General features: G+C 39.6%; 1 protein-coding gene across 2 annotated transcripts in view; it reads right to left on the minus strand.

Annotated features, from left to right (window-relative positions):
• Window positions 1-15,458, minus strand: part of LOC134210686 (putative uncharacterized protein DDB_G0282133) — a 597,983-nt gene that overhangs the window by 478,793 nt on the left and 103,732 nt on the right. For both annotated transcript variants that reach the window (XM_062686886.1, XM_062686884.1), the window contains exon 4: window positions 13,706-13,754. The gene's annotated coding sequence lies outside the window, so the exon portion shown is untranslated. The remainder of the gene's footprint in view (window positions 1-13,705; window positions 13,755-15,458) is intronic.

Genomic DNA, 15,458 nt, shown 5'->3' on the forward strand with positions numbered 1-15,458 from the left:
TACGACAGGTTGTGAAGAAAATAGCATTTCGGTGCCAACTATGCAAGGTCCGCAAAGCTCGTCCAAGTAACCCAGCGATGGCTGCACTACCTCCAGCTCGTCTGGCAACGAATGTTCGCCCGTTTAGCTACGTGGGTCTGGATTATTTTGGACCATTACTGACAAAAGTGGGGCGCTCAAACGTAAAGCGGTGGATCTCTTTACGTGTCTCACGGTACGAGCTATTCACCTAGAAATTGCGTACAGCTTGTCTACGGCGTCGTGCATCTCCTGTGTACGACGATTCATTGGACGCCGAGGATCACCAATTGAAATCTTCAGCGACAATGGAACGAACTTCCAGGGAGCGGAACGTATTCTACGGGAACAAATCGATAAGGATCTGTCGCGAACGTTTACCAATGCGACGACGAAGTGGAGCTTCATTCCTCCTGGAGCTCCACACATGGGGGGTGCTTGGGAAAGGCTGGTGCGGTCTGTTAAGTCAGCCATGAAACATGCGTATTTCGAAGGAAAATTGAACGACGAGGAGCTACAAACGCTGGTTATTGAAGTTGAGAATATTGTAAATTCGAGGCCTCTGACATATCTACCGTTGGATTCCGTGGAATCCGAAGCTTTGACACCGAATCATTTTCTTTTCGGAACCTCAAGTGGAGCGAAGCAAGCCTGTGTCAACGTTAGTGAATCCCAGAAAAATCTGCGAGATACGTTGAGCGGAATTCAGCGCCAGCTCGATAAGTTCTGGGAACGCTTCTTGATAGAGTACCTACCCGTTATTAGAAGGCAACCAAAGTGGTTCACCGAAAGCAAACCGTTGCAAGTCGGCGATCTGGTTTTGGTCGTTGACGGAGGCAAGCGCAGTGAATGGGTACGAGGTAAGGTGGTCCAAGTCTTAGAAGGAGCCGACGGTCGTGTCCGCCAAGCAAGTGTGCAGACTAAACAAGGGATCTTCAAGCGTCCAACGACAAGACTAGCCGTGCTCGACGTAGATGTTCAAGGTGCTGTCCCACAATGAATGGAAGGAAGCACCGGGGGGAGATTGTTAACACGGGTACCGTCGAGCCGGTCGCCCTATCGCAACCGGTTGTACCGCATGACTATATTGGAGATCGCAGATCGACGTCGACGCTGATAAGCTGTCAACAGGACAAATACACAACAGAAGAAGAACATAGTCTCCAACGTGGATTTCTTATGCGAAGTGTTATTCCTTAAATTTTCTATAATACAACGTGAATTTTTCTCATTAATAATAATCTAGTGGCTTAACCTAATTACAAACTAGAGCAGGTAATATAATTGAATTAAATCTAAAAACAAGATTCTAATTTCTAATGGTACCTACAACTACTTAGAAACTAATTATAACCTAGGAAGGCTGACAGTAAACAAAGGCAAGCAATTAAAAGGACACTGAATTGTAAGTTGTTACCCTAAAATACCTATGTGAAACCTAACGAAAATTAATTATACCCTATAGTTTGGAGCAAATACAAATTTGACTGCAAAGCCAGTGTATCGCCTTGTGTTACTGTCGCAACAACTTTAGTTGTACAGATTACCAAAAAAAAAAAAAAAAAAAAAAAAAAATTTTGATGGTCCGATCACCGAAAACACGCAAAGGCGAAAAATAAAAAACCACTTTTATGCGTTATATTACCATCACCATCCCACACATATATTTTCATCAGACTCCACGAAAACCTGTTAACAACAGAGAAAAACATAAGAAGAATAAAAAGTGACACAACATTCAAAACAAAATTCGAAAATACGCTACATGAACACCGAGCCTTTTTGTTTTGCGTCAATTTGTGTGGACATCAAAACTGTTGTTAGTTACCAAACTCAACGAGCGCTGCTTTGACCTTCACAAGTGCATTGCGTTCCAAATTTTAGAATGGCGTTCAGAGAAAGTTTCCGACTAGTTTGCCGTGAAGTCGGCGAGTACAACCTGTGGGTTCAGTGTATCCCGGGAGACGGCAGTTGTCTTTTTGGTAGCCTTGTACATCAGGTATTTGGGATTCATCCTGCAGAGAAAGACTTTTTGTTTGTTGCGTCACGCATGCGAGAGTCTATAGTGGATCATCTTCGAAGAAATTTTTCCCGGTACTGGGAATATCTAGTGCCGTTCGCTGAAGACTTCGTCAAAGATGGTTATGTGGACATATATGATCGTGTCTGGAGATATTTAGAACTTCCTTCGGACAACCGATTTTGGGGCGGAGAAGAATGTTTGTCTGTTGCATGTGAGCTGTATGACATTATAATTACCGTCTGGGATGAGCGTTCCAGTCGTTTCATGGAGTACTTTGGCGGGTCTCCTATGGCAAAGAAAGTTGCGATATGTTTCTCTGGTGTGCACTATGACAGTGTTTTGTTTGCGTCTCACACCAGTTTTTGCGACACCAACGGGTTAATCAACATCCCGAGGACCAGTGATATGATTAGAGTTCAACCATTCTACGGGGATGTATCCGTTTACCAGTCTTTCCTACATCAGTTGAGAATAAGACAGGACGACAGTGAAATAACAATTCTTCGTTCGCTGCTTCACGGGTATAATGGCCGTTTCCCTGGTGCAGAAACAGGTAAGTTTTGTGATTGGTCTTGGTTCATAGATATTCAGAAGTTTTGGTTCTACGTGTTATAGGTCAATGTAGTTTGGATCGACCCAGTATTGAAGACACCATTTACCTAAATCTTCACACTCTTGCATTGCTTTTCGGTGCCTGCATCACGGTGTACATAGGAGACGCAAATGAGAAACTCATGCTACCCGTTCCTGCTGGTGCTGCATTACATGTCTCTATGTACATACGAGATCATGAAGCTCTCATGAGTGGCAGCGTTCTGCGTGTTATACGACCCGCTTCCTGTTTTAGAGAAGGCTATGATTGAAGATTGTTTTTCAGGTCAACCTAGGTCTGATGAGTTTTCCATGTCCAAATCGGATTCTTTGGAAGCTCCTGCTCCTACGAATACGCCAGATATAGCACAGGATCTTGAGAACACCTCCTTTCCCGCTCTTCGTGATAATGTATCTCCGATCTCCTTTCCCGATGATCCTAGTTTGTCGTGTGTTGGCAAAGATGTACAACATTTGTCAGTATGTTCAGCTCCTGTAGTCCCCGCTGGATCGTTCACTTCTACCACTTCTTCTTTGGACAGAGCTAGTGTAGCTCCAGATGTTGTAGTGCAATCAGGTACAGACTGCTATCTGAAGATGGCCAACTGGAATGTATCAGGCTGTCGTTCACGCGAAAAGCGAAACGGAATCGATGAGTATCTTCATCGCGAAGGTATTGGAATCGCTTTCCTTCAGGAGGCCAATATCAATGCTGCTAGATCAGAAACAACAAATTATATTTGGTTGACTGGTAGTACTTGCAGGAACCAGAAACGCAATTTGGTCGTTCTTGTATCCAAGTGGTATAATATCACTGTTAGTGATATTAAATGCCAAGGAGCTTGTATCCTGACAGCTAGCGTCAGGTACACGATTGGTCATACCACTCAACATTTAATAGTCGCCAACGTTCATGCGCCGAATAGGACCAACTCAACCTACTTAGGGCAGCTGGGTGTCTTCTATGAGAGCTGTTCTGACAAAGAGGTAGTTGTTCTAGTTGGAGATTTTAACTGTCATCTTGCATACAATGATTCATCCGATCGAGAGAGAAGTTGTCTTGGGAAGATTACGTGCCATGACAAGACTAACGAGTCTGGGGTACAAATGCGATATTTTTTGCTGCGCCATAACCTGATAGTTCGTACGATGCAGTCTGACAAGTCGCTGCTTTGGACATGGACTAATGGACTGACATGCTCCCAGCTAGATCACGTGATAACTCCTTTTAAAACTAAATATTATATTCATGATCTAAAACCAAGACTGACAACGGCTGTGAAGACTGATCATAAAGTAGTAATCTTCAGCATCAGACCAAGCCGGAGTGCTGGTTCGAAAAGAAGAGTCCAATGTAATCGACAGTTGAAACGGTTTCGACAACCGGATTTCCTGCCTTTGGGCGAACCATCCAATTTGCAACACCCTGATATACAAAAAGCTTTCCATGAGGAGCTTCGAAAATCAACCCCGGAGACACATACAGATGTTAATAATTCGTGGCATAGTTTGGTCCGAAGATCAAAGGAAGCTGCAAGTAAAGCTCTGCGGAAGAAACGTCTTCCACTTGACCGTGATTGTCGGAAAATGGTGGCACTTGTATGTAAGTATAAGTTCTGGATGTCGTGGAAACCTTCCGCCAAAGTATCCGCCATGCTATCTGACGCTTCTGCCCGCTTGAAGAAAAAACTTAAACATGTTGACGAAAAACGATGTGAGGAGTTTTTTAAGAATCTTCATCAGTACCCTTATGGTTTCCGAGTAAGATGCGCAAATAGGTATTTGAAGAGGCACAAAAAGCGGAGGAATGTTGAACGTTTCCCCACGATTCCGATTAGCGGCTGGAGTGACGTAAATGTGGATTCGGAAGACGGTTTACCCGAACTTGTTCCCGAGATTGATGCTCAAGCGTTACCTGCGGGGCCTACACTCGGAGACATTCAGCGGCTTTTGAGTTTGATGGCAAATGGTAAAGTCAGTGGACTAGATCGGCTGCCGACTGAGTATTTAAAATATGCTGATTCTGCTGTCCAGACGGAACTGAAAAAAATACTCGATACTGTTTGGAAGGAAAATACTCTGCCTGATTCGTGGAGAAACAATCTGATAATTCCGATACCGAAGATAGCCAAACCAATGTCGACATCTCATTACCGCCGGATCTGTCTTTCCAGTACTGGATACAAGCTGTACGCTATGTGGGTATTAGAAAAACTCCGGGAATATGTGGGCGAAATAGGGCAGCATCAAGCAGCATTCTTGCCAGAGCGATCAACAACTGATCACCTTTTCGTCGTGCAACGTATCCTCCAGGAACAATGGAATGGTGGCGTTCCAGTAGCTGTGATGTCATTGGATATTGAAAAAGCGTTCGATAGGGTGAATCTGAAGTGCCTTCCTGCTATACTTAAAGGTATTATAACTATGGTTATGTATTTATATGTAATGGTTTCTAAGCAGTAATCCCTATTTTCAGGAAAAGGAGTACCATGTTGCTTAATCAATCGGGTGGTTGAGTGTTTACGGGGTGATGTTGAGCAAACTCTGTGGCAGGGAGAGCTATCACATCCTACTATACGTCATATTGGTATAAAGCAGGGTTGCCCTTTAAGTCCATTTATTTTTGATTTGATTATGGAGGCAGTTTTAGAGACGGTAGAGGATGAATGTAAGATTTTCCGGCTAAATCAAGAGGGGAAGATTACACTTCCAATCGTCCTTGCGTATGCCGATGATTTGTTGATCATAGCCGAAACTCCGGAGCAACTAGCGCTTATTGCTGTGTCGATAAAAGAGTATTTAGCTACTGTTGGTTTGAAGCTCAATGAGGAAAAGTGTCAGCTACTAGTACGTGATCCCAACGGTCCTACTCTCGATCAGATGACAATCCTTGGAAGAAGCTACGACGTAAAACAGAGTTTGAAATATCTTGGCTGTCATCTTACGCCCAGGTTAGATCGACCGCTCACCACAAGAACTCGATGCCGCAACACAGTAAAGATGTCAAAAGCTGTGATGGATTTTCTCAAAAAGCATAATCCTAGTTGGGATATAGGAAGACTGATCTACGACACAGTTCTTGCACCGGCTATGCTCTACGGTACACAGACCGCTGTACTCACAAAGCATAGTAGAACTTCACTTCGTAATTACGAACGGCAAATCGTTCGAGAGATGGCGGCATTATGCCGCCATGAGGAACCAAATGCGTTGCAGCGGTCTGTTCGCATTTTGTTACGGAACAGGAGGATAACACAACGAGTGCGTGTACATCAACTACGTTATTGGGGACACATTCAGCGTCGTCCCGCCAACCACCCTACGAAGGCTGCATCTCGCTTGTATGCTTCTCGTCTGCGACCGTGTAGACCCGCGTTTACCTGGTGGGATTCTATTTTGGCTTCTATGAAACGTTTCCGCGACCTGTCGTATGATGAGTGGGTAGAACTAGCACAAAACAAAGAAAATCTTCATAAAAAGTTCGACGAGTTGTATACCGTTAGTGAATCTACAGATGAGTCAGATTTGGAAGAATAAAGTATTATCAATCTTTTTCGAATAAGAAAAAAAAAAACGTTTTTAACAACCACTTTACACAAAAAACCATTTCACTTTATTGCTGCCATTCACCATTCATTTACATTGCATCTATTCAGTGTCTGTAGTCCATACATCCCAAAAGCACAGCACAATCAGAGAAAAATCTGGATCCGAGACAATCCATACCTTCTGATAAACACCCACAACCTTCTTCCACCGATATAAATATATATTGTTATGCATGCTCATATATACCGTAACCATAATCGACACTTCCCAAACCTGTGTTATGTACTTTTGTTATCATTCTCAGTAACATAATTATTACTTTGATTTCCTAACATTGAATACTGGGCGAATGAAAACGTAAATCAGTCATCTGCTGACAAAAGCGATAAAAACAATAAAAGCAAATGACAGAAGTTGTCATTTTAGAAGTTGCCCCTGCAGCAGCGGATAGCACACGGAAAAAAAAAGATTGCAGTGATATACTTTTATATACATTGCTTTTTGCCTCTTCACGTCCAAGAAAATTTTATTCAGGGTTTATATTTAAATTAGCTGTGTGCGCATAACAAAGATTGCCGCTCGGAGGCTCATAAGCCTCAGACGAAGTCGATGTTACTCGTAACGTATTTTTAATTTAACGCTTGCTCCCGTCGTAAGCCCTACTTATACACATCAGAGGTATTACTCAAATCCATTCCACAACACTAACATTTAGCTTTTCTGAGTTCTTTATTCTAAGCGTGCGAGCTTGCTGCAAGGTCAACTAAAAGAAAACGCAATGGCTGACTGAGAAACGAGAATGATACTTGGTAATATTTTCTCCCTTTTCCCATTCTAAAAACATTTAGAGATTCTGATACCACACTCCACGGATTCTACTTATCTTTATTGCGCTTCTGCCACGTTTCTCACTTTTTAACACGTAAGTTACACTTAATTTTCACATCTTCTGTTTGGAGCTTTTGAGAACTCCTCCACCTTTTCACTTCCCTCTTTTCAAATTGAAAACATTTTAAATGCGAAAAAGGCATCATCACCGTTAGGTGGATTAATCTGGGTTTATAAAACACGTCTGGTTCGTCTTAATTCAATTTACTTGAACAAAAAGAAAGTTGAACATGTTCAACTTTTGGCAAGTCAATTGAATTCAATTGAGTTGTTCAATTCACTTGCCCTGTCAAAACGTAGCCATGATTTGACAGATTCTGGATAACGCATACGTCTCAGAAGTTTGAGATGTGAATAACCTGGAGTATCTTGAGAATGTGGGAATGGTTGTTCAGACTGAAGACTTAATAATAACAACAAAGTAACGGACTGCGGATTCGGAGTAGTTAATCAAGGAATCAAGTTTACCATACTGGGTGTTGGTAAAATGAAAATCGCTTTTGTGACGATTTGACACACTTTTAAAATATCCAATGCATAAGGTGTCCCGGATTGGCTCAAGAAAGATCTGGACACTTTATTGCTTCCAGTCAGCTATATCGTAGCGCCATTTTGGCCTTCAGAAGATGTGTAGTGGAGATGCGTGGGGACCAAAACTGAAAAGTGGTTGCTCCCAAATAAATAGGAAGACACTTCTCATAATGATTTAGCAAAAGGAGGAAAAAATTTTCTGAAAGGAGAAGGGGAGGACATGTCCTCCCAAAGGGTACCGTCTGGTAAGCCTACTTCAACATGAAAAGGGAGATCTTCGAAACAGTTTTTTTTTCTGATTAATGTGAAAGGGCGAGGTATCGTGTCATGGACAACGCAATCTTGAAACCCATATCAGATAGTGTTGAGAAGGGTTCGTTTTTCGACAGAAAACAGCATAGAATCAATGAGATATGAACATCGTCAAACGTATGTGTTTTTAAAATCAAGCAATAATAGTATGCCGCTGAAAGTGCCTCGCGGGTAAAAATCGGATTCAGTCCTGGGCTTTAAATCACTTTACTCATTTGAAACGTATAAATCACTTTACTTATTTGAAACGTCAATTTGTAAAATGTACATAAATATTCAATGACTAATATTCAACTGAATATTGACTGTCCAGAGCCGACTATGAATATGTCGGAAGTGAACTGACAAATGAAGAAAAATGGACTTCACTAAAAAAAATTACACGATTATTTTACACTATGGTGGTTACCCTCCAATACATTTTCCGAGCTAAATCTGTCACATGTTGTGCATACGCATAAAACGAGTTACGGACTCCTGGAATATAGGCAATTAACTTTGAATGAACTGGATTATTTTCCTGTAAACAGGGCTGGTAGCGATGAATGTCGTTCAAAACAGTGACATATTAGTGATCAACGATGACGAAAAAGTGACCGAATAGTGAATTTCAATTGCAGAAAAAGTGGCAAAATAGTGACTTTTGCATAAAGTTTTAAACCGGGGATAGAGCTACAAGTTGTGTTAGAATTGTTATGCTATAATTCGTAGATTGCAAACTTGTGTTCTATTTTTGAAATCCTTATCTAGAACGCTATCAGAAATAAAAAAAGGCAAGAACAACAAAAGCATGAAGATTGCTGCTATTGGACACGCTCATCTTCACCGTAAAGGGGAGGATGGAAGCAAAAGGCCAGTGACTGCGACACTCTCATAAGAACCACGGAGTTGAATATCTTGAGGATTGTATTCGTTGGATCAGCCAGAAGCTAGCAATGTGACCATGGTATCATATTAAGGCATCATTTTAAGTAACACAGGCATCATATTAAGTAACACACCCTGCGTCACGGAAACGGGTAGTGAATTACAAGTTGTTACACAAAATTATGTTGATAATAAGAACATTTGTTGTTTAATATGAGCTTGTTTTTAATATAGTTTGTTTTATTATATATTTTAAAATCCGATTTATTTACCTCCAAACTAGTTTTTTTTGAGTATCTATTCTTAATTGGTAATAAACAGATTTTTTTAAAATAAAAAAGTGATATTTCTTAAATGATTTCAAACAGAAAGTTTTGAATTACACCATGTTGCTTTTCAAGGCGATTTTATTCGCGAGCTATTTTCATACGCACATGTTCATTACATATCAAAACTAAATTTTCAAAACGACTTATCTGCTTTCGTAGACAAAAATTCAAACATTGATTTGACGAATCTGATTAGCACTCCCTCGCAAACCAATACCATCAACTGGTATCAGAAGCCTTCACCAACGTTTGAATCTTTGTTTACGAATGCAGATTGTAATGAAATCCTACCGAAGTAAGTAACCTCACGATTTTCACAATTCACTTGGAACTTCTTTGGTGCACATTTCCCAAATATTATATATTGCTAACAGATACACATATGGTTTGGTTGATAATAATAGTAGGTTCAAATGATTTTTATTTTGAACTTCTTTACAATAGGCAATGCAAAAATAGTAAAGTCAAATCGTTTTCCGATAAATAATTACTTTAGTGACTGAACTCAAAATAGTGACCAAGTCACTAAAAAGTGAATCGCTACCAGACATGTAAAACTCAAAAATACCTTACAAAACGGAAAAAATAAAGAAAATATTGCTCTAATGTTCCATAGTGGGGAGGTCAATACCCGGAAAATAGCAAATAAATTTTGATTGAATCAAGAAATAGGCTAGGTGTACCAGTTGTGGCTATAGCACCAGTTGTCGCACTAGTGCTTTATATGCCAAATGGCCAATCAAATCACCGCAAACCAAGTTCATATCGATAAAGCATATTCATATGATACGATAACACCTTTGATTGCCTCCAAAACAAGAGAATGAGCTCCGGAACCATGAACTATAATCATGAAAACAGAATCATAGCTCATAAAACTGATAACCGTCATTTATAATCCCGATTGATTCAACGGATTTGATTTATTTTGTTTTTAGACAAATAGACAAATCAATATTAGAATCAACAATTATGCATAACTCCTAAGTACATATATTCGAACAGTTAATCCTTCGAATCTATTAATAGTGCTGACAGCCGAAATATACCAGCGAAGACGTATTGTTGATATTCTTACTTTGGACTCCACCAAAAAGTCAACTCAATAAGCTTATGTTACCCTAGAAAACACTGAACATATTACCCTACGAAAGTCTGTTTCCTCGTAGATTAGCCGCCAGTATGAATATTTCAAACCCTCGTATAATTCCGCATGGTATCTCATAAATTCTCGAACAAACTCACCGAATCCGGCTAAACTATTTTGCTTACGAACACAAACATAATACCTTTCGGTTTCAGCAAAATTTTGCGGAAGTACATTTAAAGCTCTAAAGTATTCTATGCTAACTTTTTCAAAACGGCAAAACACATTTCCAGTACGCCTTCGTCCGCGAAACACAGAACGCATTTATCCGAAAACGAAGGGTTAAAGCCGATTTCTTTTTCTATCGCAAACTGCGGATTAGAATGCAGCAGAACAAACAGACATTCAAGCAAAGAAAAATTTAAACGCCACTCGCGTGCAACACACTACTTACTCGAAAAAAAAACCGACAATATTATCACAAGTACAAAATATTTCTAAAATTTGTCGTAAAAATATGTAGGGGAAACCGCCAAATGTTGAACGGCTAATTTTGTTGCCTATTGTTGAACTCCCATAAGAAATACACGTGCCTTCAACAATAGGCGAAGAAATTAGCCGTTCAACATTTGGCGAATTACCCTACCACCGAAAACAAGAAACGACTCGACAGAAATGAAAAAAAAAATCTGACAGGTTCGCGCTACGCAAAGAATCCCCGAATTCAGATATTTAGGTCATGATTTCATGACTCTGAGTAATGTTTCCACGACACAGCGTCAATTTTCATGACTCAGCGTCATGATTTCATGACTCAGAATCATGGTACTTTATTTATGAAAATGCGAAGTGTTTTTTGATAACGCCAGTGCAGATCATGATTTTGGTTTGGATTTATTAGGTCATGATTTCAGGAATTGTGTTCATGATATCATAAAGCAACCGGTTTGGTGTAAGCAATTATTAACCTTTTGTCTGTGCTCTGGGGTCAATATGACCCCAGGCCACTTTGAGCGGCTGCAATTTTTTTAGTTTTCAACCGATTCTCCTAATTTTTAGTAGTTTTGTAAAACTCGCCGAGATCTGTCTCCTAGGTGCAAATTCGCTTGAAAAATCTTGAAAATATGCGCGACAATGTACTTTTTTAAAAAAACTTACGTTGTCTGTGCTCTGGGGTTAAATTGACCCTAAATTGAAATTGCTATAACTTTTTTATTGTTTGGCCAAATTTCGATTTTTGGGGCTGTTTCGATAGATAACTTAATCATCTTTCTAGTCGTTACCAAAGATTGACTGTAGGGCGGGTACATCGCGGGGAGGGGTTTTTGTAAAAAAGGGTACAAAAACAGTGATTTTTCATATTTATCATATTTATTTTCATATTTATTTTACTTATAATCCTATCCATTTTGAACTGCACCTTTTCAAAAAGGTTATGCAGGAAGGCGTGTGCTTTGTTGTGTCTCCATTGATTAGTTTGGAATTTGGCCGCTAGGTGGTGGTATGTATGAACCCATTATTTTAGACTACTCAAGTAATTCCGATATATGGAATTGTCCTGTAAATAGTCCTGTAAAGTGTAAATATTCTTATCGCACAAATTTGAAATTTGTAAAGATGACGTCTTTAACAAAGCTCGTCTGGTGGGAATAGACTGTCATGTGACGGAATAAACAATTAGGAAATTTACAAATAGGCGGCGCTAGTGTACTTGCCATATTTTTGCATATTTGAAATATTGCTTTAGCTTGAGATACCTCATACCTACACCCAAGTTGTATTCGGCAACATTGTTTAGGATGTCCAGGGCTACAAAGCGGTGCTCAATATAATGAGCACTTCTTCCAAGATGCGGCGCTAGTGAGCTGTTATATTTGAGTATATTATTCCATGTGAGATCTGATGTATTTTGGTTTGTAGCATTTTTGGCAAACATGAATGTTGTGGTTTAGTCCATCAAAATTTTTCTTTGTATTCAACCTGCTTTCACGATGCTGCAAATAATAGAATGTGTTTTAGGTCATCCATGAAAACCCTGGAATTAAGGCCTTTGGGTCTACATGCGTAACCAAAGATCAACCAATTTGTAAATTTGCCTATTGTAAAATTCCCAATTATTATTTCCGCCACAAGACAGTCCGTTCCCACTACACGACCTTTGCTCAAGGCGCCATTTTAACAAATTTTAAATTTGTGCGATAAAAACATTTACACTGAGGAGAATTCTATTCATCGGAATATCTTGAGTAGTCTAAAATAATGAGTTCAAATATACCACCACCTGGCAGCCAAGTTCTAAACTTATCAACACCTCATGCCGAAGCACACGCCTTCCTGCATAACCTTTTTAAAAAAGGTGCAGTTCAAAATGGGTAGGATTTTGGATATAAGTAAAATAATCATGAAAAATCACTGTTTTTGTACCCTTGTTCACTAAAACCTCTCCCCGCGATGTACCCGCTCACCAATAGTCAATCCTTTGTCACGACCTGAAAGATGATTAAATTATCTTTCGAAACAGCCCCAAAAATCCAAAATCGGCCAAACAATAAAAAAGTTATAGCAATTTCAATTTGAGTCAATTTGACCCCAGAGCACAGACAACGTAAGTTTTTTTGAGCACAGACAGAAGGTTAAATATGAAATTTTCATAAATAATTGAAGGTTCATCCAAAAACTAAGCAGATGTGAACAATTCCAATGTTATATGTATTATTGTAACCAAAAAAACATATTTTTTAAGGTCACTCCTCATGGAATCCGTGTTTCAAAGTGCTCGCGTTTTCGGGTGCACACCACTCGATACGGAAGCAACGCACAACTGTCATTTTTATTATTCCACGCATGCTGCGACACAGAAAAGCTAAATCAACGAGAATGACAATTGTGCGGCGCCTCCGTATCGAGTCGTGTGTCCCCAAAACGCGAGTACTTTGAAACTTGGATTCCGTGAGAAGTGTCCTTAAATATCGCAATTTGAAACAAAAAAATCAGATCACTTCTTCATTTTTGCTGCGATGAAACATGTGTGCAAGTGATCTTTAGTTGTGCTGATTGTCTGTTCATTATTCTTGTGCCTCCAAAAACTCGAGCTATTCTCTGCCCATGATTTCATATTTGACGTAACAACCATTGCACTTTCGCATGTATTTCGAATAATTTAGGGACAAACATAGCAAATTTAAAACATGCAACCTTTAAGCACATAAATGAAGCTTGGAACAAGCAACGTAATGATGTTACAGCGGTTGAAATAACCTAGTGAAGGCATAATTAGCTAAATTCGCTGAAATTTCGAATGGTTGATACGTCAACTATGAAATCATGGGCAGATTCTGGTAGTCATTATTGAATTCTATCGGGTTCTATCGTATTTTTTCTATTCTATAAAATAAAGTAAAAATGGCAGATTCTGCATCAGAGGTAAAAATGTACTTATTAGAAAAATATTAATTAGCACGAACCTAGAAATGAAAGAAGGAATAACACCGTTGAAGAATCAAAACATACCTTTCTGTATGGTGCACTTCTGTTTAACTATTCGTTGTATAAAAAGTTCCTGAAAAAAAAAGAGAAGAGATTTGTTACACAATTTTCTAGAATAAAATGATAATATTTTGGAGAGATCTCATAACTATACCGAAAGCAATATTTTACCAATTTCAAACCGCCACCCAACCCCTAATGACATACTTTTTGGAAAAAGCAGCTGAATATGCTGTAACGATCGTCACTGATTACGTAGCCCTATCAACCAACAAGACATAGGAACTACTCAGATTGTTTTTCATCAATCATTTATTTAACGGTGCAATTGAACATTTGTTGTGGAAGGGAGGAGAGGATGGATTTTTTTGGATTTGGATTGGATTTTTTTGCATTTGTCAATTCGTCTGTTTACGGTTTATCTCAATTTATAGTTTGTGTTTGGCCAAACACAATGTAAATAATACGAACAGTTATGTTTGTTTGTCTGTGCAAACACCTTCCCCCATTAAAGCTTTACATGATTTATGTTTTTTTCTTGTTATGTTTCTCAACCAAAATTACCAGATGTAAAATATATCGAACCAACCATTTTAATACAGTGCCCTTTTAGTTGGTAACTAATGAGCCTTAAATGACACAAACTCACTAATGAAACTAGTGTAAATAAATAACACCTAATGCGAGGAGAAATCCAAAATGCTGCTCTGCTTCGAATGTAGGTTTCAGTTTACGCAATTTTCGTCACGTTACTCAATTATATATTTCTTGCAATCGAACCTGCTATCAGGGAAGCGTAAAAACAAAAATAATTGTGCACATTGAATCTAATTGATTTATCACTGCGTTACGTTTAAGTGGCCGGTGCAAAACGATTTTCCCTTTTTCATCCAAACACACTTAACGTGGCCGTTTAACTTGTTCCCCGAAGTCAACCTACGCTTGCCGATGACGCTGGCCTGTTCAATCGAAACGCACCACTCAATGTTATCTGCCACTAATCATCGCAGCCCAAATGGAAAAATGGGTAGGTGACCAGCACGCGAAGAAAGAAACGCATGTCTCGCCGGCCCGCTGGAGTTGACAATTTCCCAGCATCCGTACGGGCCGACTGCTGCGCGAGGCTAATGGACGAACTTTGTATTCAGCATTCAGGCATTTGAGACAGCATTAGTAAAGCAAGCGGCAAAAGCCTATTAAAAATGTGGTGGAAAAAAATGGCTTACACAAAGACGCAACATAAATGTTCCGGCTACCAATTACATATGTGCATTCAAACGCACGCTCACTCTCCTGGTGGTAGTTCTGTAATAATCTCCACTCCATCTCAGCTAGTGCAAGGCAGTAGGATTACGATGTACCCGGTAGGGTGGGATGCATCATTGTCAACAAAAGTAAAACGTCGCACAGTGGCCGGTCTCGGACAACCTCCAAACGGATACTTTTGACTAAATTCGACAGAGTAGCATGGATTTTCTTACATTCTCTGTAATATTGATCTACGCGTATCTTAAAGCCGAATTCATCTCTGATGGAATATTCACTTAATTAAATTTATGAATTATGAATCATAATAGATTTTAGGTTTATAATATCTTCAGCAAGGTCTACTTCTGACCACCGTGTGCCACTGTGTCGTGGCGCAAAGCAAGGGTGACCGACCATAAACTTAATTTTAAAGACATGACCACTTGAGAGAGTGCGTCATATTTTTTCCACCAGTGCTAAAACCTTGCCCGCGGGAAAGTTGTCCTCCTCTGCTGCAGCGCGTTGATGA

The sequence above is a fragment of the Armigeres subalbatus genome, chromosome 2 (assembly GCF_024139115.2).
Source record: "Armigeres subalbatus isolate Guangzhou_Male chromosome 2, GZ_Asu_2, whole genome shotgun sequence".
Taxonomy (NCBI): domain Eukaryota; kingdom Metazoa; phylum Arthropoda; class Insecta; order Diptera; family Culicidae; genus Armigeres; species Armigeres subalbatus.